At 48.9% G+C, this 24565-nt stretch overlaps 9 non-coding genes across 9 annotated transcripts; all 9 read right to left on the bottom strand.

The window, feature by feature from the left end:
- Nucleotides 1-1421: 1421 nt before the first annotated feature.
- On the bottom strand, nt 1422-1511 carry trnap-ugg (transfer RNA proline (anticodon UGG)). Its single transcript is given in 2 exon segments — nt 1422-1457; nt 1476-1511. It is a non-coding gene; the product is annotated as a tRNA-Pro (tRNA).
- A 2741-nt stretch (nt 1512-4252) lies between these two features.
- Nucleotides 4253-4342, bottom strand: trnap-ugg (transfer RNA proline (anticodon UGG)). Its single transcript is given in 2 exon segments — nt 4253-4288; nt 4307-4342. It is a non-coding gene; the product is annotated as a tRNA-Pro (tRNA).
- Nucleotides 4343-7084: 2742 nt separating this feature from the next.
- trnap-ugg (transfer RNA proline (anticodon UGG)) lies at nt 7085-7174 on the bottom strand. The gene is given in 2 exon segments: nt 7085-7120; nt 7139-7174. It is a non-coding gene; the product is annotated as a tRNA-Pro (tRNA).
- Nucleotides 7175-9915: 2741 nt separating this feature from the next.
- Nucleotides 9916-10005, bottom strand: trnap-ugg (transfer RNA proline (anticodon UGG)). The gene is given in 2 exon segments: nt 9916-9951; nt 9970-10005. It is a non-coding gene; the product is annotated as a tRNA-Pro (tRNA).
- Nucleotides 10006-12760: 2755 nt separating this feature from the next.
- trnap-ugg (transfer RNA proline (anticodon UGG)) lies at nt 12761-12850 on the bottom strand. Its single transcript is given in 2 exon segments — nt 12761-12796; nt 12815-12850. It is a non-coding gene; the product is annotated as a tRNA-Pro (tRNA).
- Nucleotides 12851-15605: 2755 nt separating this feature from the next.
- Nucleotides 15606-15695, bottom strand: trnap-ugg (transfer RNA proline (anticodon UGG)). The gene is given in 2 exon segments: nt 15606-15641; nt 15660-15695. It is a non-coding gene; the product is annotated as a tRNA-Pro (tRNA).
- Nucleotides 15696-18450: 2755 nt separating this feature from the next.
- Nucleotides 18451-18540, bottom strand: trnap-ugg (transfer RNA proline (anticodon UGG)). The gene is given in 2 exon segments: nt 18451-18486; nt 18505-18540. It is a non-coding gene; the product is annotated as a tRNA-Pro (tRNA).
- A 2755-nt stretch (nt 18541-21295) lies between these two features.
- Nucleotides 21296-21385, bottom strand: trnap-ugg (transfer RNA proline (anticodon UGG)). Its single transcript is given in 2 exon segments — nt 21296-21331; nt 21350-21385. It is a non-coding gene; the product is annotated as a tRNA-Pro (tRNA).
- Nucleotides 21386-24140: 2755 nt separating this feature from the next.
- On the bottom strand, nt 24141-24230 carry trnap-ugg (transfer RNA proline (anticodon UGG)). Its single transcript is given in 2 exon segments — nt 24141-24176; nt 24195-24230. It is a non-coding gene; the product is annotated as a tRNA-Pro (tRNA).
- Nucleotides 24231-24565: the final 335 nt, after the last annotated feature.

The raw sequence follows: 24565 nt of genomic DNA, 5'->3' as shown, positions 1-24565 counted from the left end.
ACGATTTTAGGGCCTGAAATCCCCCATATCCTTGACCCCTACCACACACATACGAGTCCCTTGTTATCACATAGTCTGCTACGACACACTACTTATTGTTAGCCACGAACGCTCTCCATTAACAGTTATTCACCCTCCCACACGGATCGTTATTCACTCCTTTGTCCCTCCTATTGTTCTCTCTCTGAGCTGGCGGGAAAGAGAGCAATGTACACTGGAGACTCTGAGCCAGCTGAAACTTGCTCAGTGTGAAATACATTCTACTTTGCTCCAAGAATTGCAAGCAGCAAAGAGTTTCCAGAACATCTGCTTGTCATTCACGTCGGAACCGGCGTGGCGAATTACTGCAGGGAAGGCACGAAACCGCAAGGCATGCGTTTCAACTTTATCAGCTCATTGGCATCTCAGAGAAGTGGTTTTGCGGTTCAGTTCATAGGAAACCAACGAAGAACAGGAGAAGACCACTCAGACCTCCAAAAGCCCGTCACTTGAACGGTGTGAGTTTCGCCATACTATATGGTATGATACGGGGCATTCAGACAGTCAGGAAGTCTTTTGAAAGGCAAGATGCCAAACGGAGTCCCATCGCTCAAGGAGACAGTGAACAATAGCAGAGGATGGTTTCGATCCATCGACCTCTGGGTTATGGGCCCAGCACGCTCCCGCTGCGCCACTCTGCTCTTATGCACAGTTCCGTTTTCCACAGGTCCCTTTAGCCTTTCGTCTGACGAGACTGTTGTCAAAGATCTCCACTGCTGTCGTCTTATATGGTGTTGCGCAGACGTATGGAGGCTGTGTAAATATAAACTTTTTCTAACTTCCCACATTCTGTTGGTCGAACTGTGATTTCACTCTGAATAGACGCCATGCGGCCCACCTTCGCTCTGCTGGGTCGACACAGTAAGTAAACGTGGGTCTCTATTCGTATCATTCTCTTGCCTTCTCCATGTAATTCTGCACATTGTTACTTTAAACATGACCACCGAATTCCCGTTTGCGTCTCATGAATCTGCCTCTTTGTCAGTGTCAGTTAGGGATTTACTGACCCCAATCACTCCCTGTACGAAAGCGTTCTCCCTAATGTCACTTTTGGTTCTTTTCCTCATGACTTTAAATCTCCGCCGAATCGTTGCCGATCCTTTCAGGCGTGGGAGCATTTTGACTACATTACTTTCTCTGTCTCGACTTCGCGTAACTTGGAAAGCTTCAATGGGGCCAGATTTCAAACTTCGGATCTCCGAAGAGAGCTATCCCAAATTTCCAATCCACCCTCATCGCTGACATCCCTCAAACACCGCAACCTCCAATCATTACACTTCGCTGCTTTCTGTCCCATTGGTTCTCCAGGGAGCCCAACCTCGTTTAACGAACGTACTTTTTGAGAAAATGGAAGAGGCACTTTTGCACAAGGCATAAACCGCGGGCTCGTCCGGGATTTGAACCCGGGACCTCTCGCAAATCTACGTCGACGAAGACCCAAAGCGAGAATCATACCCCTAGACCAACGAGCCAGACAGCAAGCGCGCTTCCACCCCACCCCCCGCTCTACCTCTTGAACCAGCTGAGTCTTGCTCAGAGTGAAGTATAGTTGACATTGAACAGGCTGGGGCTGTTTTCTCTGCAACGTCGGAGGCTGAAGGGTGACTTTATGGAGGTTTACAAAATTATGAGGGGCATGGATAGGATAAATAGGCAAAGTCTTTTCCCTGGGGTCGGGGAGTCAAGAACTAGAGGGCATAGATTTAGGGTGAGAGGGGAAAGATATAAAAGAGACCTAAGCGGCAACATTTTCACGCAGAGGGTAGTGCGTGCATGGAATGAGCTGCCAGAGAAAGTGGCGGAGGCTGGTACAAATGCAACATTTAAGTGGCGTTTGGATGGATATATGAATAGGAAGGGTTTGGAGGTATATGGGCCGGGTGCTGGCAGGTGGGACTAGATTGGGGTGGGATATCTGGTCGGCATGGACGGGTTGGACCGAAGGGTCTGTTTCCATGCTGTACATCTCTATGACTCTATGAACAGCTGCTTCTCATTCTGTCTCTGAGCTGCCGTTTGCCCGTCCCCAGGAACAGGGCCCTCTCTACTGGCAGAAAATTAAACCGTTTTCTTTCTAAACTTTTCTCTGACACCGGACTGACCAGTGACAAGCATTACCCTCCTCAACATAGGGTACAGAGAACAGGAGAAGACCCCGCAGACCTCCACGAGTGTGTCATCTCAACTGTGCATTTTGGGCCAGTATATCAATGTGAAATATTTACGTCGAAGATTTTTGGAAAGCAGATGAGAAGGCGAGGTGCACAACAAGCTGCTAAAGACAACATTGAGTGAATAGGAAAGATGGTTTCCCTTCTGGGTTATGCTCCCATCACGCACCGGCAGACATATCACCCACAAGCAAATATTAACTCTGTCTAAATTGCCACATTCTGTTTTTGCGAACCGTGATTTCACTCAGAAGCACAATTTACCCGCTCCCTCCTGAATATCCTTCCAGACTCGAACATACCTTCCAGGTGAAGCAGCACTTCACCTGCACATTTGCCGCAACCTAGTCTCCTGCATTCGCCGCTCATAGTGTCGTGTCCCCAACCGAGCATGAAGTATAATCTGGATGACTGCTTCGCAGAACACCTCGGTTCTGCCCGCAAAAAACGGACCTGAGCTTCTGCTTTCCTGCCACTTTAACACGCCACCCTGTTCCCTGGCCAAAATCTCTGTCTCAGGCTTGCAGCAGTGCTCCAGCAAAGCTCAGCTCCAGATGGAAGAACAACGCCTCATATTCCACTTCAAAACCCTACAGCCCTCCGGTCTTCAAGATCGAGTTGCACGATTTTAGGGCCTGAAATCCCCCATATCCTTGACCCCTACCACACACATACGAGTCCCTTGTTATCACATAGTCTGCTACGACACACTACTTATTGTTAGCCACGAACGCTCTCCATTAAAAGTTATTCACCCTCCCACACGGATCGTTATTCACTCCTTTGTCCCTCCTATTGTTCTCTCTCTGAGCTGGCGGGAAAGAGAGCAATGTACACTGGAGACTCTGAGCCAGCTGAAACTTGCTCAGTGTGAAATACATTCTACTTTGCTCCAAGAATTGCAAGCAGCAAAGAGTTTCCAGAACATCTGCTTGTCATTCACGTCGGAACCGGCGTGGCGAATTACTGCAGGGAAGGCACGAAACCGCAAGGCATGCGTTTCAACTTTATCAGCTCATTGGCATCTCAGAGAAGTGGTTTTGCGGTTCAGTTCATAGGAAACCAACGAAGAACAGGAGAAGACCACTCAGACCTCCAAAAGCCCGTCACTTGAACGGTGTGAGTTTCGCCATACTATATGGTATGATACGGGGCATTCAGACAGTCAGGAAGTCTTTTGAAAGGCAAGATGCCAAACGGAGTCCCATCGCTCAAGGAGACAGTGAACAATAGCAGAGGATGGTTTCGATCCATCGACCTCTGGGTTATGGGCCCAGCACGCTCCCGCTGCGCCACTCTGCTCTTATGCACAGTTCCGTTTTCCACAGGTCCCTTTAGCCTTTCGTCTGACGAGACTGTTGTCAAAGATCTCCACTGCTGTCGTCTTATATGGTGTTGCGCAGACGTATGGAGGCTGTGTAAATATAAACTTTTTCTAACTTCCCACATTCTGTTGGTCGAACTGTGATTTCACTCGAATAGACGCCATGCGGCCCACCTTCGCTCTGCTGGGTCGACACAGTAAGTAAACGTGGGTCTCTATTCGTATCATTCTCTTGCCTTCTCCATGTAATTCTGCACATTGTTACTTTAAACATGACCACCGAATTCCCGTTTGCGTCTCATGAATCTGCCTCTTTGTCAGTGTCAGTTAGGGATTTACTGACCCCAATCACTCCCTGTACGAAAGCGTTCTCCCTAATGTCACTTTTGGTTCTTTTCCTCATGACTTTAAATCTCCGCCGAATCGTTGCCGATCCTTTCAGGCGTGGGAGCATTTTGACTACATTACTTTCTCTGTCTCGACTTCGCGTAACTTGGAAAGCTTCAATGGGGCCAGATTTCAAACTTCGGATCTCCGAAGAGAGCTATCCCAAATTTCCAATCCACCCTCATCGCTGACATCCCTCAAACACCGCAACCTCCAATCATTACACTTCGCTGCTTTCTGTCCCATTGGTTCTCCAGGGAGCCCAACCTCGTTTAACGAACGTACTTTTTGAGAAAATGGAAGAGGCACTTTTGCACAAGGCATAAACCGCGGGCTCGTCCGGGATTTGAACCCGGGACCTCTCGCAAATCTACGTCGACGAAGACCCAAAGCGAGAATCATACCCCTAGACCAACGAGCCAGACAGCAAGCGCGCTTCCACCCCACCCCCCGCTCTACCTCTTGAACCAGCTGAGTCTTGCTCAGAGTGAAGTATAGTTGACATTGAACAGGCTGGGGCTGTTTTCTCTGCAACGTCGGAGGCTGAAGGGTGACTTTATGGAGGTTTACAAAATTATGAGGGGCATGGATAGGATAAATAGGCAAAGTCTTTTCCCTGGGGTCGGGGAGTCAAGAACTAGAGGGCATAGATTTAGGGTGAGAGGGGAAAGATATAAAAGAGACCTAAGCGGCAACATTTTCACGCAGAGGGTAGTGCGTGCATGGAATGAGCTGCCAGAGAAAGTGGCGGAGGCTGGTACAAATGCAACATTTAAGTGGCGTTTGGATGGATATATGAATAGGAAGGGTTTGGAGGTATATGGGCCGGGTGCTGGCAGGTGGGACTAGATTGGGGTGGGATATCTGGTCGGCATGGACGGGTTGGACCGAAGGGTCTGTTTCCATGCTGTACATCTCTATGACTCTATGAACAGCTGCTTCTCATTCTGTCTCTGAGCTGCCGTTTGCCCGTCCCCAGGAACAGGGCCCTCTCTACTGGCAGAAATTTAAACCGTTTTCTTTCTAAACTTTTCTCTGACACCGGACTGACCAGTGACAAGCATTACCCTCCTCAACATAGGGTACAGAGAACAGGAGAAGACCCCGCAGACCTCCACGAGTGTGTCATCTCAACTGTGCATTTTGGGCCAGTATATCAATGTGAAATATTTACGTCGAAGATTTTTGGAAAGCAGATGAGAAGGCGAGGTGCACAACAAGCTGCTAAAGACAACATTGAGTGAATAGGAAAGATGGTTTCCCTTCTGGGTTATGCTCCCATCACGCACCGGCAGACATATCACCCACAAGCAAATATTAACTCTGTCTAAATTGCCACATTCTGTTTTTGCGAACCGTGATTTCACTCAGAAGCACAATTTACTCGCTCCCTCCTGAATATCCTTCCAGACTCGAACATACCTTCCAGGTGAAGCAGCACTTCACCTGCACATTTGCCGCAACCTAGTCTCCTGCATTCGCCGCTCATAGTGTCGTGTCCCCAACCGAGCATGAAGTATAATCTGGATGACTGCTTCGCAGAACACCTCGGTTCTGCCCGCAAAAAACGGACCTGAGCTTCTGCTTTCCTGCCACTTTAACACGCCACCCTGTTCCCTGGCCAAAATCTCTGTCTCAGGCTTGCAGCAGTGCTCCAGCAAAGCTCAGCTCCAGATGGAAGAACAACGCCTCATATTCCACTTCAAAACCCTACAGCCCTCCGGTCTTCAAGATCGAGTTGCACGATTTTAGGGCCTGAAATCCCCCATATCCTTGACCCCTACCACACACATACGAGTCCCTTGTTATCACATAGTCTGCTACGACACACTACTTATTGTTAGCCACGAACGCTCTCCATTAACAGTTATTCACCCTCCCACACGGATCGTTATTCACTCCTTTGTCCCTCCTATTGTTCTCTCTCTGAGCTGGCGGGAAAGAGAGCAATGTACACTGGAGACTCTGAGCCAGCTGAAACTTGCTCAGTGTGAAATACATTCTACTTTGCTCCAAGAATTGCAAGCAGCAAAGAGTTTCCAGAACATCTGCTTGTCATTCACGTCGGAACCGGCGTGGCGAATTACTGCAGGGAAGGCACGAAACCGCAAGGCATGCGTTTCAACTTTATCAGCTCATTGGCATCTCAGAGAAGTGGTTTTGCGGTTCAGTTCATAGGAAACCAACGAAGAACAGGAGAAGACCACTCAGACCTCCAAAAGCCCGTCACTTGAACGGTGTGAGTTTCGCCATACTATATGGTATGATACGGGGCATTCAGACAGTCAGGAAGTCTTTTGAAAGGCAAGATGCCAAACGGAGTCCCATCGCTCAAGGAGACAGTGAACAATAGCAGAGGATGGTTTCGATCCATCGACCTCTGGGTTATGGGCCCAGCACGCTCCCGCTGCGCCACTCTGCTCTTATGCACAGTTCCGTTTTCCACAGGTCCCTTTAGCCTTTCGTCTGACGAGACTGTTGTCAAAGATCTCCACTGCTGTCGTCTTATATGGTGTTGCGCAGACGTATGGAGGCTGTGTAAATATAAACTTTTTCTAACTTCCCACATTCTGTTGGTCGAACTGTGATTTCACTCTGAATAGACGCCATGCGGCCCACCTTCGCTCTGCTGGGTCGACACAGTAAGTAAACGTGGGTCTCTATTCGTATCATTCTCTTGCCTTCTCCATGTAATTCTGCACATTGTTACTTTAAACATGACCACCGAATTCCCGTTTGCGTCTCATGAATCTGCCTCTTTGTCAGTGTCAGTTAGGGATTTACTGACCCCAATCACTCCCTGTACGAAAGTGTTCTCCCTAATGTCACTTTTGGTTCTTTTCCTCATGACTTTAAATCTCCGCCGAATCGTTGCCGATCCTTTCAGGCGTGGGAGCATTTTGACTACATTACTTTCTCTGTCTCGACTTCGCGTAACTTGGAAAGCTTCAATGGGGCCAGATTTCAAACTTCGGATCTCCGAAGAGAGCTATCCCAAATTTCCAATCCACCCTCATCGCTGACATCCCTCAAACACCGCAACCTCCAATCATTACACTTCGCTGCTTTCTGTCCCATTGGTTCTCCAGGGAGCCCAACCTCGTTTAACGAACGTACTTTTTGAGAAAATGGAAGAGGCACTTTTGCACAAGGCATAAACCGCGGGCTCGTCCGGGATTTGAACCCGGGACCTCTCGCAAATCTACGTCGACGAAGACCCAAAGCGAGAATCATACCCCTAGACCAACGAGCCAGACAGCAAGCGCGCTTCCACCCCACCCCCCGCTCTACCTCTTGAACCAGCTGAGTCTTGCTCAGAGTGAAGTATAGTTGACATTGAACAGGCTGGGGCTGTTTTCTCTGCAACGTCGGAGGCTGAAGGGTGACTTTATGGAGGTTTACAAAATTATGAGGGGCATGGATAGGATAAATAGGCAAAGTCTTTTCCCTGGGGTCGGGGAGTCAAGAACTAGAGGGCATAGATTTAGGGTGAGAGGGGAAAGATATAAAAGAGACCTAAGCGGCAACATTTTCACGCAGAGGGTAGTGCGTGCATGGAATGAGCTGCCAGAGAAAGTGGCGGAGGCTGGTACAAATGCAACATTTAAGTGGCGTTTGGATGGATATATGAATAGGAAGGGTTTGGAGGTATATGGGCCGGGTGCTGGCAGGTGGGACTAGATTGGGGTGGGATATCTGGTCGGCATGGACGGGTTGGACCGAAGGGTCTGTTTCCATGCTGTACATCTCTATGACTCTATGAACAGCTGCTTCTCATTCTGTCTCTGAGCTGCCGTTTGCCCGTCCCCAGGAACAGGGCCCTCTCTACTGGCAGAAAATTAAACCGTTTTCTTTCTAAACTTTTCTCTGACACCGGACTGACCAGTGACAAGCATTACCCTCCTCAACATAGGGTACAGAGAACAGGAGAAGACCCCGCAGACCTCCACGAGTGTGTCATCTCAACTGTGCATTTTGGGCCAGTATATCAATGTGAAATATTTACGTCGAAGATTTTTGGAAAGCAGATGAGAAGGCGAGGTGCACAACAAGCTGCTAAAGACAACATTGAGTGAATAGGAAAGATGGTTTCCCTTCTGGGTTATGCTCCCATCACGCACCGGCAGACATATCACCCACAAGCAAATATTAACTCTGTCTAAATTGCCACATTCTGTTTTTGCGAACCGTGATTTCACTCAGAAGCACAATTTACTCGCTCCCTCCTGAATATCCTTCCAGACTCGAACATACCTTCCAGGTGAAGCAGCACTTCACCTGCACATTTGCCGCAACCTAGTCTCCTGCATTCGCCGCTCATAGTGTCGTGTCCCCAACCGAGCATGAAGTATAATCTGGATGACTGCTTCGCAGAACACCTCGGTTCTGCCCGCAAAAAACGGACCTGAGCTTCTGCTTTCCTGCCACTTTAACACGCCACCCTGTTCCCTGGCCAAAATCTCTGTCTCAGGCTTGCAGCAGTGCTCCAGCAAAGCTCAGCTCCAGATGGAAGAACAACGCCTCATATTCCACTTCAAAACCCTACAGCCCTCCGGTCTTCAAGATCGAGTTGCACGATTTTAGGGCCTGAAATCCCCCATATCCTTGACCCCTACCACACACATACGAGTCCCTTGTTATCACATAGTCTGCTACGACACACTACTTATTGTTAGCCACGAACGCTCTCCATTAACAGTTATTCACCCTCCCACACGGATCGTTATTCACTCCTTTGTCCCTCCTATTGTTCTCTCTCTGAGCTGGCGGGAAAGAGAGCAATGTACACTGGAGACTCTGAGCCAGCTGAAACTTGCTCAGTGTGAAATACATTCTACTTTGCTCCAAGAATTGCAAGCAGCAAAGAGTTTCCAGAACATCTGCTTGTCATTCACGTCGGAACCGGCGTGGCGAATTACTGCAGGGAAGGCACGAAACCGCAAGGCATGCGTTTCAACTTTATCAGCTCATTGGCATCTCAGAGAAGTGGTTTTGCGGTTCAGTTCATAGGAAACCAACGAAGAACAGGAGAAGACCACTCAGACCTCCAAAAGCCCGTCACTTGAACGGTGTGAGTTTCGCCATACTATATGGTATGACACGGGGCATTCAGACAGTCAGGAAGTCTTTTGAAAGGCAAGATGCCAAACGGAGTCCCATCGCTCAAGGAGACAGTGAACAATAGCAGAGGATGGTTTCGATCCATCGACCTCTGGGTTATGGGCCCAGCACGCTCCCGCTGCGCCACTCTGCTCTTATGCACAGTTCCGTTTTCCACAGGTCCCTTTAGCCTTTCGTCTGACGAGACTGTTGTCAAAGATCTCCACTGCTGTCGTCTTATATGGTGTTGCGCAGACGTATGGAGGCTGTGTAAATATAAACTTTTTCTAACTTCCCACATTCTGTTGGTCGAACTGTGATTTCACTCGAATAGACGCCATGCGGCCCACCTTCGCTCTGCTGGGTCGACACAGTAAGTAAACGTGGGTCTCTATTCGTATCATTCTCTTGCCTTCTCCATGTAATTCTGCACATTGTTACTTTAAACATGACCACCGAATTCCCGTTTGCGTCTCATGAATCTGCCTCTTTGTCAGTGTCAGTTAGGGATTTACTGACCCCAATCACTCCCTGTACGAAAGCGTTCTCCCTAATGTCACTTTTGGTTCTTTTCCTCATGACTTTAAATCTCCGCCGAATCGTTGCCGATCCTTTCAGGCGTGGGAGCATTTTGACTACATTACTTTCTCTGTCTCGACTTCGCGTAACTTGGAAAGCTTCAATGGGGCCAGATTTCAAACTTCGGATCTCCGAAGAGAGCTATCCCAAATTTCCAATCCACCCTCATCGCTGACATCCCTCAAACACCGCAACCTCCAATCATTACACTTCGCTGCTTTCTGTCCCATTGGTTCTCCAGGGAGCCCAACCTCGTTTAACGAACGTACTTTTTGAGAAAATGGAAGAGGCACTTTTGCACAAGGCATAAACCGCGGGCTCGTCCGGGATTTGAACCCGGGACCTCTCGCAAATCTACGTCGACGAAGACCCAAAGCGAGAATCATACCCCTAGACCAACGAGCCAGACAGCAAGCGCGCTTCCACCCCACCCCCCGCTCTACCTCTTGAACCAGCTGAGTCTTGCTCAGAGTGAAGTATAGTTGACATTGAACAGGCTGGGGCTGTTTTCTCTGCAACGTCGGAGGCTGAAGGGTGACTTTATGGAGGTTTACAAAATTATGAGGGGCATGGATAGGATAAATAGGCAAAGTCTTTTCCCTGGGGTCGGGGAGTCAAGAACTAGAGGGCATAGATTTAGGGTGAGAGGGGAAAGATATAAAAGAGACCTAAGCGGCAACATTTTCACGCAGAGGGTAGTGCGTGCATGGAATGAGCTGCCAGAGAAAGTGGCGGAGGCTGGTACAAATGCAACATTTAAGTGGCGTTTGGATGGATATATGAATAGGAAGGGTTTGGAGGTATATGGGCCGGGTGCTGGCAGGTGGGACTAGATTGTGGTGGGATATCTGGTCGGCATGGACGGGTTGGACCGAAGGGTCTGTTTCCATGCTGTACATCTCTATGACTCTATGAACAGCTGCTTCTCATTCTGTCTCTGAGCTGCCGTTTGCCCGTCCCCAGGAACAGGGCCCTCTCTACTGGCAGAAATTTAAACCGTTTTCTTTCTAAACTTTTCTCTGACACCGGACTGACCAGTGACAAGCATTACCCTCCTCAACATAGGGTACAGAGAACAGGAGAAGACCCCGCAGACCTCCACGAGTGTGTCATCTCAACTGTGCATTTTGGGCCAGTATATCAATGTGAAATATTTACGTCGAAGATTTTTGGAAAGCAGATGAGAAGGCGAGGTGCACAACAAGCTGCTAAAGACAACATTGAGTGAATAGGAAAGATGGTTTCCCTTCTGGGTTATGCTCCCATCACGCACCGGCAGACATATCACCCACAAGCAAATATTAACTCTGTCTAAATTGCCACATTCTGTTTTTGCGAACCGTGATTTCACTCAGAAGCACAATTTACTCGCTCCCTCCTGAATATCCTTCCAGACTCGAACATACCTTCCAGGTGAAGCAGCACTTCACCTGCACATTTGCCGCAACCTAGTCTCCTGCATTCGCCGCTCATAGTGTCGTGTCCCCAACCGAGCATGAAGTATAATCTGGATGACTGCTTCGCAGAACACCTCGGTTCTGCCCGCAAAAAACGGACCTGAGCTTCTGCTTTCCTGCCACTTTAACACGCCACCCTGTTCCCTGGCCAAAATCTCTGTCTCAGGCTTGCAGCAGTGCTCCAGCAAAGCTCAGCTCCAGATGGAAGAACAACGCCTCATATTCCACTTCAAAACCCTACAGCCCTCCGGTCTTCAAGATCGAGTTGCACGATTTTAGGGCCTGAAATCCCCCATATCCTTGACCCCTACCACACACATACGAGTCCCTTGTTATCACATAGTCTGCTACGACACACTACTTATTGTTAGCCACGAACGCTCTCCATTAACAGTTATTCACCCTCCCACACGGATCGTTATTCACTCCTTTGTCCCTCCTATTGTTCTCTCTCTGAGCTGGCGGGAAAGAGAGCAATGTACACTGGAGACTCTGAGCCAGCTGAAACTTGCTCAGTGTGAAATACATTCTACTTTGCTCCAAGAATTGCAAGCAGCAAAGAGTTTCCAGAACATCTGCTTGTCATTCACGTCGGAACCGGCGTGGCGAATTACTGCAGGGAAGGCACGAAACCGCAAGGCATGCGTTTCAACTTTATCAGCTCATTGGCATCTCAGAGAAGTGGTTTTGCGGTTCAGTTCATAGGAAACCAACGAAGAACAGGAGAAGACCACTCAGACCTCCAAAAGCCCGTCACTTGAACGGTGTGAGTTTCGCCATACTATATGGTATGATACGGGGCATTCAGACAGTCAGGAAGTCTTTTGAAAGGCAAGATGCCAAACGGAGTCCCATCGCAAAGGCAAGTCGCTCAAGGAGACAGTGAACAATAGCAGAGGATGGTTTCGATCCATCGACCTCTGGGTTATGGGCCCAGCACGCTCCCGCTGCGCCACTCTGCTCTTATGCACAGTTCCGTTTTCCACAGGTCCCTTTAGCCTTTCGTCTGACGAGACTGTTGTCAAAGATCTCCACTGCTGTCGTCTTATATGGTGTTGCGCAGACGTATGGAGGCTGTGTAAATATAAACTTTTTCTAACTTCCCACATTCTGTTGGTCGAACTGTGATTTCACTCTGAATAGACGCCATGCGGCCCACCTTCGCTCTGCTGGGTCGACACAGTAAGTAAACGTGGGTCTCTATTCGTATCATTCTCTTGCCTTCTCCATGTAATTCTGCACATTGTTACTTTAAACATGACCACCGAATTCCCGTTTGCGTCTCATGAATCTGCCTCTTTGTCAGTGTCAGTTAGGGATTTACTGACCCCAATCACTCCCTGTACGAAAGCGTTCTCCCTAATGTCACTTTTGGTTCTTTTCCTCATGACTTTAAATCTCCGCCGAATCGTTGCCGATCCTTTCAGGCGTGGGAGCATTTTGACTACATTACTTTCTCTGTCTCGACTTCGCGTAACTTGGAAAGCTTCAATGGGGCCAGATTTCAAACTTCGGATCTCCGAAGAGAGCTATCCCAAATTTCCAATCCACCCTCATCGCTGACATCCCTCAAACACCGCAACCTCCAATCATTACACTTCGCTGCTTTCTGTCCCATTGGTTCTCCAGGGAGCCCAACCTCGTTTAACGAACGTACTTTTTGAGAAAATGGAAGAGGCACTTTTGCACAAGGCATAAACCGCGGGCTCGTCCGGGATTTGAACCCGGGACCTCTCGCAAATCTACGTCGACGAAGACCCAAAGCGAGAATCATACCCCTAGACCAACGAGCCAGACAGCAAGCGCGCTTCCACCCCACCCCCCGCTCTACCTCTTGAACCAGCTGAGTCTTGCTCAGAGTGAAGTATAGTTGACATTGAACAGGCTGGGGCTGTTTTCTCTGCAACGTCGGAGGCTGAAGGGTGACTTTATGGAGGTTTACAAAATTATGAGGGGCATGGATAGGATAAATAGGCAAAGTCTTTTCCCTGGGGTCGGGGAGTCAAGAACTAGAGGGCATAGATTTAGGGTGAGAGGGGAAAGATATAAAAGAGACCTAAGCGGCAACATTTTCACGCAGAGGGTAGTGCGTGCATGGAATGAGCTGCCAGAGAAAGTGGCGGAGGCTGGTACAAATGCAACATTTAAGTGGCGTTTGGATGGATATATGAATAGGAAGGGTTTGGAGGTATATGGGCCGGGTGCTGGCAGGTGGGACTAGATTGGGGTGGGATATCTGGTCGGCATGGACGGGTTGGACCGAAGGGTCTGTTTCCATGCTGTACATCTCTATGACTCTATGAACAGCTGCTTCTCATTCTGTCTCTGAGCTGCCGTTTGCCCGTCCCCAGGAACAGGGCCCTCTCTACTGGCAGAAAATTAAACCGTTTTCTTTCTAAACTTTTCTCTGACACCGGACTGACCAGTGACAAGCATTACCCTCCTCAACATAGGGTACAGAGAACAGGAGAAGACCCCGCAGACCTCCACGAGTGTGTCATCTCAACTGTGCATTTTGGGCCAGTATATCAATGTGAAATATTTACGTCGAAGATTTTTGGAAAGCAGATGAGAAGGCGAGGTGCACAACAAGCTGCTAAAGACAACATTGAGTGAATAGGAAAGATGGTTTCCCTTCTGGGTTATGCTCCCATCACGCACCGGCAGACATATCACCCACAAGCAAATATTAACTCTGTCTAAATTGCCACATTCTGTTTTTGCGAACCGTGATTTCACTCAGAAGCACAATTTACTCGCTCCCTCCTGAATATCCTTCCAGACTCGAACATACCTTCCAGGTGAAGCAGCACTTCACCTGCACATTTGCCGCAACCTAGTCTCCTGCATTCGCCGCTCATAGTGTCGTGTCCCCAACCGAGCATGAAGTATAATCTGGATGACTGCTTCGCAGAACACCTCGGTTCTGCCCGCAAAAAACGGACCTGAGCTTCTGCTTTCCTGCCACTTTAACACGCCACCCTGTTCCCTGGCCAAAATCTCTGTCTCAGGCTTGCAGCAGTGCTCCAGCAAAGCTCAGCTCCAGATGGAAGAACAACGCCTCATATTCCACTTCAAAACCCTACAGCCCTCCGGTCTTCAAGATCGAGTTGCACGATTTTAGGGCCTGAAATCCCCCATATCCTTGACCCCTACCACACACATACGAGTCCCTTGTTATCACATAGTCTGCTACGACACACTACTTATTGTTAGCCACGAACGCTCTCCATTAACAGTTATTCACCCTCCCACACGGATCGTTATTCACTCCTTTGTCCCTCCTATTGTTCTCTCTCTGAGCTGGCGGGAAAGAGAGCAATGTACACTGGAGACTCTGAGCCAGCTGAAACTTGCTCAGTGTGAAATACATTCTACTTTGCTCCAAGAATTGCAAGCAGCAAAGAGTTTCCAGAACATCTGCTTGTCATTCACGTCGGAACCGGCGTGGCGAATTACTGCAGGGAAGGCACGAAACCGCAAGGCATGCGTTTCAACTTTATCAGCTCATTGGCATCTCAGAGAAGTGGTTTTGCGGTTCAGTTCATCGGAAACCAACGAAGAACAGGAGAAGACCACTCAGACCTCCAAAAGCCCGTCACTTGAACGGTGTGAGTTTCGCCATACTATATGGTATGATACGGGGCATTCAGACAGTCAGGAAGTCTTTTGAAAGGCAAGATGCCAAACGGAGTCCCATCGCAAAGGCAAGTCGCTCAAGGAGACAGTGAACAATAGCAGAGGATGGTTTCGATCCATCGACCTCTGGGTTATGGGCCCAGCACGCTCCCGCTGCGCCACTCTGCTCTTATGCACAGTTCCGTTTTCCACAGGTCCCTTTAGCCTTTCGTCTGACGAGACTGTTGTCAAAGATCTCCACTGCTGTCGTCTTATATGGTGTTGCGCAGACGTATGGAGGCTGTGTAAATATAAACTTTTTCTAACTTCCCACATTCTGTTGGTCGAACTGTGATTTCACTCTGAATAGACGCCATGCGGCCCACCTTCGCTCTGCTGGGTCGACACAGTAAGTAAACGTGGGTCTCTATTCGTATCATTCTCTTGCCTTCTCCATGTAATTCTGCACATTGTTACTTTAAACATGACCACCGAATTCCCGTTTGCGTCTCATGAATCTGCCTCTTTGTCAGTGTCAGTTAGGGATTTACTGACCCCAATCACTCCCTGTACGAAAGCGTTCTCCCTAATGTCACTTTTGGTTCTTTTCCTCATGACTTTAAATCTCCGCCGAATCGTTGCCGATCCTTTCAGGCGTGGGAGCATTTTGACTACATTACTTTCTCTGTCTCGACTTCGCGTAACTTGGAAAGCTTCAATGGGGCCAGATTTCAAACTTCGGATCTCCGAAGAGAGCTATCCCAAATTTCCAATCCACCCTCATCGCTGACATCCCTCAAACACCGCAACCTCCAATCATTACACTTCGCTGCTTTCTGTCCCATTGGTTCTCCAGGGAGCCCAACCTCGTTTAACGAACGTACTTTTTGAGAAAATGGAAGAGGCACTTTTGCACAAGGCATAAACCGCGGGCTCGTCCGGGATTTGAACCCGGGACCTCTCGCAAATCTACGTCGACGAAGACCCAAAGCGAGAATCATACCCCTAGACCAACGAGCCAGACAGCAAGCGCGCTTCCACCCCACCCCCCGCTCTACCTCTTGAACCAGCTGAGTCTTGCTCAGAGTGAAGTATAGTTGACATTGAACAGGCTGGGGCTGTTTTCTCTGCAACGTCGGAGGCTGAAGGGTGACTTTATGGAGGTTTACAAAATTATGAGGGGCATGGATAGGATAAATAGGCAAAGTCTTTTCCCTGGGGTCGGGGAGTCAAGAACTAGAGGGCATAGATTTAGGGTGAGAGGGGAAAGATATAAAAGAGACCTAAGCGGCAACATTTTCACGCAGAGGGTAGTGCGTGCATGGAATGAGCTGCCAGAGAAAGTGGCGGAGGCTGGTACAAATGCAACATTTAAGTGGCGTTTGGATGGATATATGAATAGGAAGGGTTTGGAGGTATATGGGCCGGGTGCTGGCAGGTGGGACTAGATTGGGGTGGGATATCTGGTCGGCATGGACGGGTTGGACCGAAGGGTCTGTTTCCATGCTGTACATCTCTATGACTCTATGAACAGCTGCTTCTCATTCTGTCTCTGAGCTGCCGTTTGCCCGTCCCCAGGAACAGGGCCCTCTCTACTGGCAGAAAATTAAACCGTTTTCTTTCTAAACTTTTCTCTGACACCGGACTGACCAGTGACAAGCATTACCCTCCTCAACATAGGGTACAGAGAACAGGAGAAGACCCCGCAGACCTCCACGAGTGTGTCATCTCAACTGTGCATTTTGGGCCAGTATATCAATGTGAAATATTTACGTCGAAGATTTTTGGAAAGCAGATGAGAAGGCGAGGTGCACAACAAGCTGCTAAAGACAACATTGAGTGAATAGGAAAGATGGTTTCCCTTCTGGGTTATGCTCCCATCACGCACCGGCAGACATATCACCCACAAGCAAATATTAACTCTGTCTAAATTGCCACATTCTGTTTTTGCGAACCGTGATTTCACTCAGAAGCACAATTTACTCGCTCCCTCCTGAATATCCTTCCAGACTCGAACATACCTTCCAGGTGAAGCAGCACTTCACCTGCACATTTGCCGCAACCTAGTCTCCTGCATTCGCCGCTCATAGTGTCGTGTCCCCAACCGAGCATGAAGTATAATCTGGATGACTGCTTCGCAGAACACCTCGGTTCTGCCCGCAAAAAACGGACCTGAGCTTCTGCTTTCCTGCCACTTTAACACGCCACCCTGTTCCCTGGCCAAAATCTCTGTCTCAGGCTTGCAGCAGTGCTCCAGCAAAGCTCAGCTCCAGATGGAAGAACAACGCCTCATATTCCACTTCAAAACCCTACAGCCCTCCGGTCTTCAAGATCGAGTTGCACGATTTTAGGGCCTGAAATCCCCCATATCCTTGACCCCTACCACACACATACGAGTCCCTTGTTATCACATAGTCTGCTACGACACACTACTTATTGTTAGCCACGAACGCTCTCCATTAACAGTTATTCACCCTCCCACACGGATCGTTATTCACTCCTTTGTCCCTCCTATTGTTCTCTCTCTGAGCTGGCGGGAAAGAGAGCAATGTACACTGGAGACTCTGAGCCAGCTGAAACTTGCTCAGTGTGAAATACATTCTACTTTGCTCCAAGAATTGCAAGCAGCAAAGAGTTTCCAGAACATCTGCTTGTCATTCACGTCGGAACCGGCGTGGCGAATTACTGCAGGGAAGGCACGAAACCGCAAGGCATGCGTTTCAACTTTATCAGCTCATTGGCATCTCAGAGAAGTGGTTTTGCGGTTCAGTTCATCGGAAACCAACGAAGAACAGGAGAAGACCACTCAGACCTCCAAAAGCCCGTCACTTGAACGGTGTGAGTTTCGCCATACTATATGGTATGATACGGGGCATTCAGACAGTCAGGAAGTCTTTTGAAAGGCAAGATGCCAAACGGAGTCCCATCGCAAAGGCAAGTCGCTCAAGGAGACAGTGAACAATAGCAGAGGATGGTTTCGATCCATCGACCTCTGGGTTATGGGCCCAGCACGCTCCCGCTGCGCCACTCTGCTCTTATGCACAGTTCCGTTTTCCACAGGTCCCTTTAGCCTTTCGTCTGACGAGACTGTTGTCAAAGATCTCCACTGCTGTCGTCTTATATGGTGTTGCGCAGACGTATGGAGGCTGTGTAAATATAAACTTTTTCTAACTTCCCACATTCTGTTGGTCGAACTGTGATTTCACTCTGAATAGACGCCATGCGGCCCACCTTCGCTCTGCTGGGTCGACACAGTAAGTAAACGTGGGTCTCTATTCGTATCATTCTCTTGCCTTCTCCATGTAATTCTGCACATTGTTACTTTAAACATGACCACCGAATTCCCGTTTGCGTCTCATGAATCTGCCTCTTTGTCAGTGTCAGTTAGGGATTTACTGACCCCAATCACTCCCTGTACGAAAGCGTTCTCCCTAATGTCACTTTTGGTTCTTTTCCTCATGACTTTAAATCTCCGCCGAATCGTTGCCGATCCTTTCAGGCGTGGGAGCATTTTGACTACATTACTTTCTCTGTCTCGACTTCGCGTAACTTGGAAAGCTTCAATGGGGCCAGATTTCAAACTTCGGATCTCCGAAGAGAGCTATCCCAAATTTCCAATCCACCCTCATCGCTGACATCCCTCAAACACCGCAACCTCCAATCATTACACTTCGCTGCTTTCTGTCCCATTGGTTCTCCAGGGAGCCCAACCTCGTTTAACGAACGTACTTTTTGAGAAAATGGAAGAGGCACTTTTGCACAAGGCATAAACCGCGGGCTCGTCCGGGATTTGAACCCGGGACCTCTCGCAAATTGACGTCGACGAAGACCCAAAGCGAGAATCATACCCCTAGACCAACGAGCCAGACAGCAAGCGCGCTTCCACCCCACCCCCCGCTCTACCTCTTGAACCAGCTGAGTCTTGCTCAGAGTGAAGTATAGTTGACATTGAACAGGCTGGGGCTGTTTTCTCTGCAACGTCGGAGGCTGAAGGGTGACTTTATGGAGGTTTACAAAATTATGAGGGGCATGGATAGGATAAATAGGCAAAGTCTTTTCCCTGGGGTCGGGGAGTCAAGAACTAGAGGGCATAGATTTAGGGTGAGAGGGGAAAGATATAAAAGAGACCTAAGCGGCAACATTTTCACGCAGAGGGTAGTGCGTGCATGGAATGAGCTGCCAGAGAAAGTGGCGGAGGCTGGTACAAATGCAACATTTAAGTGGCGTTTGGATGGATATATGAATAGGAAGGGTTTGGAGGTATATGGGCCGGGTGCTGGCAGGTGGGACTAGATTGGGGTGGGATATCTGGTCGGCATGGACGGGTTGGACCGAAGGGTCTGTTTCCATGCTGTACATCTCTATGACTCTATGAACAGCTGCTTCTCATTCTGTCTCTGAGCTGCCGTTTGCCCGTCCCCAGGAACAGGGCCCTCTCTACTGGCAGAAAATTAAACCGTTTTCTTTCTAAACTTTTCTCTGACACCGGACTGACCAGTGACAAGCATTACCCTCCTCAACATAGGGTACAGAGAACAGGAGAAGACCCCGCAGACCTCCACGAGTGTGTCATCTCAACTGTGCATTTTGGGCCAGTATATCAATGTGAAATATTTACGTCGAAGATTTTTGGAAAGCAGATGAGAAGGCGAGGTGCACAACAAGCTGCTAAAGACAACATTGAGTGAATAGGAAAGATGGTTTCCCTTCTGGGTTATGCTCCCATCACGCACCGGCAGACATATCACCCACAAGCAAATATTAACTCTGTCTAAATTGCCACATTCTGTTTTTGCGAACCGTGATTTCACTCAGAAGCACAATTTACCCGCTCCCTCCTGAATATCCTTCCAGACTCGAACATACCTTCCAGGTGAAGCAGCACTTCACCTGCACATTTGCCGCAACCTAGTCTCCTGCATTCGCCGCTCATAGTGTCGTGTCCCCAACCGAGCATGAAGTATAATCTGGATGACTGCTTCGCAGAACACCTCGGTTCTGCCCGCAAAAAACGGACCTGAGCTTCTGCTTTCCTGCCACTTTAACACGCCACCCTGTTCCCTGGCCAAAATCTCTGTCTCAGGCTTGCAGCAGTGCTCCAGCAAAGCTCAGCTCCAGATGGAAGAACAACGCCTCATATTCCACTTCAAAACCCTACAGCCCTCCGGTCTTCAAGATCGAGTTGCACGATTTTAGGGCCTGAAATCCCCCATATCCTTGACCCCTACCACACACATACGAGTCCCTTGTTATCACATAGTCTGCTACGACACACTACTTATTGTTAGCCACGAACGCTCTCCATTAACAGTTATTCACCCTCCCACACGGATCGTTATTCACTCCTTTGTCCCTCCTATTGTTCTCTCTCTGAGCTGGCGGGAAAGAGAGCAATGTACACTGGAGACTCTGAGCCAGCTGAAACTTGCTCAGTGTGAAATACATTCTACTTTGCTCCAAGAATTGCAAGCAGCAAAGAGTTTCCAGAACATCTGCTTGTCATTCACGTCGGAACCGGCGTGGCGAATTACTGCAGGGAAGGCACGAAACCGCAAGGCATGCGTTTCAACTTTATCAGCTCATTGGCATCTCAGAGAAGTGGTTTTGCGGTTCAGTTCATAGGAAACCAACGAAGAACAGGAGAAGACCACTCAGACCTCCAAAAGCCCGTCACTTGAACGGTGTGAGTTTCGCCATACTATATGGTATGATACGGGGCATTCAGACAGTCAGGAAGTCTTTTGAAAGGCAAGATGCCAAACGGAGTCCCATCGCAAAGGCAAGTCGCTCAAGGAGACAGTGAACAATAGCAGAGGATGGTTTCGATCCATCGACCTCTGGGTTATGGGCCCAGCACGCTCCCGCTGCGCCACTCTGCTCTTATGCACAGTTCCGTTTTCCACAGGTCCCTTTAGCCTTTCGTCTGACGAGACTGTTGTCAAAGATCTCCACTGCTGTCGTCTTATATGGTGTTGCGCAGACGTATGGAGGCTGTGTAAATATAAACTTTTTCTAACTTCCCACATTCTGTTGGTCGAACTGTGATTTCACTCTGAATAGACGCCATGCGGCCCACCTTCGCTCTGCTGGGTCGACACAGTAAGTAAACGTGGGTCTCTATTCGTATCATTCTCTTGCCTTCTCCATGTAATTCTGCACATTGTTACTTTAAACATGACCACCGAATTCCCGTTTGCGTCTCATGAATCTGCCTCTTTGTCAGTGTCAGTTAGGGATTTACTGACCCCAATCACTCCCTGTACGAAAGCGTTCTCCCTAATGTCACTTTTGGTTCTTTTCCTCATGACTTTAAATCTCCGCCGAATCGTTGCCGATCCTTTCAGGCGTGGGAGCATTTTGACTACATTACTTTCTCTGTCTCGACTTCGCGTAACTTGGAAAGCTTCAATGGGGCCAGATTTCAAACTTCGGATCTCCGAAGAGAGCTATCCCAAATTTCCAATCCACCCTCATCGCTGACATCCCTCAAACACCGCAACCTCCAATCATTACACTTCGCTGCTTTCTGTCCCATTGGTTCTCCAGGGAGCCCAACCTCGTTTAACGAACGTACTTTTTGAGAAAATGGAAGAGGCACTTTTGCACAAGGCATAAACCGCGGGCTCGTCCGGGATTTGAACCCGGGACCTCTCGCAAATTTACGTCGACGAAGACCCAAAGCGAGAATCATACCCCTAGACCAACGAGCCAGACAGCAAGCACGCTTCCACCCCACCCCCCGCTCTACCTCTTGAACCAGCTGAGTCTTGCTCAGAGTGAAGTATAGTTGACATTGAACAGGCTGGGGCTGTTTTCTCTGCAACGTCGGAGGCTGAAGGGTGACTTTATGGAGGTTTACAAAATTATGAGGGGCATGGATAGGATAAATAGGCAAAGTCTTTTCCCTGGGGTCGGGGAGTCAAGAACTAGAGGGCATAGATTTAGGGTGAGAGGGGAAAGATATAAAAGAGACCTAAGCGGCAACATTTTCACGCAGAGGGTAGTGCGTGCATGGAATGAGCTGCCAGAGAAAGTGGCGGAGGCTGGTACAAATGCAACATTTAAGTGGCGTTTGGATGGATATATGAATAGGAAGGGTTTGGAGGTATATGGGCCGGGTGCTGGCAGGTGGGACTAGATTGGGGTGGGATATCTGGTCGGCATGGACGGGTTGGACCGAAGGGTCTGTTTCCATGCTGTACATCTCTATGACTCTATGAACAGCTGCTTCTCATTCTGTCTCTGAGCTGCCGTTTGCCCGTCCCCAGGAACAGGGCCCTCTCTACTGGCAGAAAATTAAACCGTTTTCTTTCTAAACTTTTCTCTGACACCGGACTGACCAGTGACAAGCATTACCCTCCTCAACGTAGGGTACAGAGAACAGGAGAAGACCCCGCAGACCTCCACGAGTGTGTCATCTCAACTGTGCATTTTGGGCCAGTATATCAATGTGAAATATTTACGTCGAAGATTTTTGGAAAGCAGATGAGAAGGCGAGGTGCACAACAAGCTGCTAAAGACAACATTGAGTGAATAGGAAAGATGGTTTCCCTTCTGGGTTATGCTCCCATCACGCACCGGCAGACATATCACCCACAAGCAAATATTAACTCTGTCTAAATTGCCACATTCTGTTTTTGCGAACCGTGATTTCACTCAGAAGCACAATTTACTCGCTCCCTCCTGAATATCCTTCCAGACTCGAACATACCTTCCAGGTGAAGCAGCACTTCACCTGCACATTTGCCGCAACCTAGTCTCCTGCATTCGCCGCTCATAGTGTCGTGTCCCCAACCGAGCATGAAGTATAATCTGGATGACTGCTTCGCAGAACACCTCGGTTCTGCCCGCAAAAAACGGACCTGAGCTTCTGCTTTCCTGCCACTTTAACACGCCACCCTGTTCCCTGGCCAAAATCTCTGTCTCAGGCTTGCAGCAGTGCTCCAGCAAAGCTCAGCTCCAGATGGAAGAACAACGCCTCATATTCCACTTCAAAACCCTACAGCCCTCCGGTCTTCAAGATCGAGTTGCACGATTTTAGGGCCTGAAATCCCCCATATCCTTGACCCCTACCACACACATACGAGTCCCTTGTTATCACATAGTCTGCTACGACACACTACTTATTGTTAGCCACGAACGCTCTCCATTAACAGTTATTCACCCTCCCACACGGATCGTTATTCACTCCTTTGTCCCTCCTATTGTTCTCTCTCTGAGCTGGCGGGAAAGAGAGCAATGTACACTGGAGACTCTGAGCCAGCTGAAACTTGCTCAGTGTGAAATACATTCTACTTTGCTCCAAGAATTGCAAGCAGCAAAGAGTTTCCAGAACATCTGCTTGTCATTCACGTCGGAACCGGCGTGGCGAATTACTGCAGGGAAGGCACGAAACCGCAAGGCATGCGTTTCAACTTTATCAGCTCATTGGCATCTCAGAGAAGTGGTTTTGCGGTTCAGTTCATCGGAAACCAACGAAGAACAGGAGAAGACCACTCAGACCTCCAAAAGCCCGTCACTTGAACGGTGTGAGTTTCGCCATACTATATGGTATGATACGGGGCATTCAGACAGTCAGGAAGTCTTTTGAAAGGCAAGATGCCAAACGGAGTCCCATCGCAAAGGCAAGTCGCTCAAGGAGACAGTGAACAATAGCAGAGGATGGTTTCGATCCATCGACCTCTGGGTTATGGGCCCAGCACGCTCCCGCTGCGCCACTCTGCTCTTATGCACAGTTCCGTTTTCCACAGGTCCCTTTAGCCTTTCGTCTGACGAGACTGTTGTCAAAGATCTCCACTGCTGTCGTCTTATATGGTGTTGCGCAGACGTATGGAGGCTGTGTAAATATAAACTTTTTCTAACTTCCCACATTCTGTTGGTCGAACTGTGATTTCACTCTGAATAGACGCCATGCGGCCCACCTTCGCTCTGCTGGGTCGACACAGTAAGTAAACGTGGGTCTCTATTCGTATCATTCTCTTGCCTTCTCCATGTAATTCTGCACATTGTTACTTTAAACATGACCACCGAATTCCCGTTTGCGTCTCATGAATCTGCCTCTTTGTCAGTGTCAGTTAGGGATTTACTGACCCCAATCACTCCCTGTACGAAAGCGTTCTCCCTAATGTCACTTTTGGTTCTTTTCCTCATGACTTTAAATCTCCGCCGAATCGTTGCCGATCCTTTCAGGCGTGGGAGCATTTTGACTACATTACTTTCTCTGTCTCGACTTCGCGTAACTTGGAAAGCTTCAATGGGGCCAGATTTCAAACTTCGGATCTCCGAAGAGAGCTATCCCAAATTTCCAATCCACCCTCATCGCTGACATCCCTCAAACACCGCAACCTCCAATCATTACACTTCGCTGCTTTCTGTCCCATTGGTTCTCCAGGGAGCCCAACCTCGTTTAACGAACGTACTTTTTGAGAAAATGGAAGAGGCACTTTTGCACAAGGCATAAACCGCGGGCTCGTCCGGGATTTGAACCCGGGACCTCTCGCAACTCTACGTCGACGAAGACCCAAAGCGAGAATCATACCCCTAGACCAACGAGCCAGACAGCAAGCGCGCTTCCACCCCACCCCCCGCTCTACCTCTTGAACCAGCTGAGTCTTGCTCAGAGTGAAGTATAGTTGACATTGAACAGGCTGGGGCTGTTTTCTCTGCAACGTCGGAGGCTGAAGGGTGACTTTATGGAGGTTTACAAAATTATGAGGGGCATGGATAGGATAAATAGGCAAAGTCTTTTCCCTGGGGTCGGGGAGTCAAGAACTAGAGGGCATAGATTTAGGGTGAGAGGGGAAAGATATAAAAGAGACCTAAGCGGCAACATTTTCACGCAGAGGGTAGTGCGTGCATGGAATGAGCTGCCAGAGAAAGTGGCGGAGGCT

The sequence above is a fragment of the Chiloscyllium plagiosum genome, unplaced genomic scaffold, assembly GCF_037043375.1.
Source record: "Chiloscyllium plagiosum isolate Xiang-an unplaced genomic scaffold, Cpla_swu_hap1 HiC_scaffold_27, whole genome shotgun sequence".
NCBI lineage: Eukaryota > Metazoa > Chordata > Chondrichthyes > Orectolobiformes > Hemiscylliidae > Chiloscyllium > Chiloscyllium plagiosum.
This window is presented reverse-complemented; position numbering and strand designations above follow the sequence as displayed.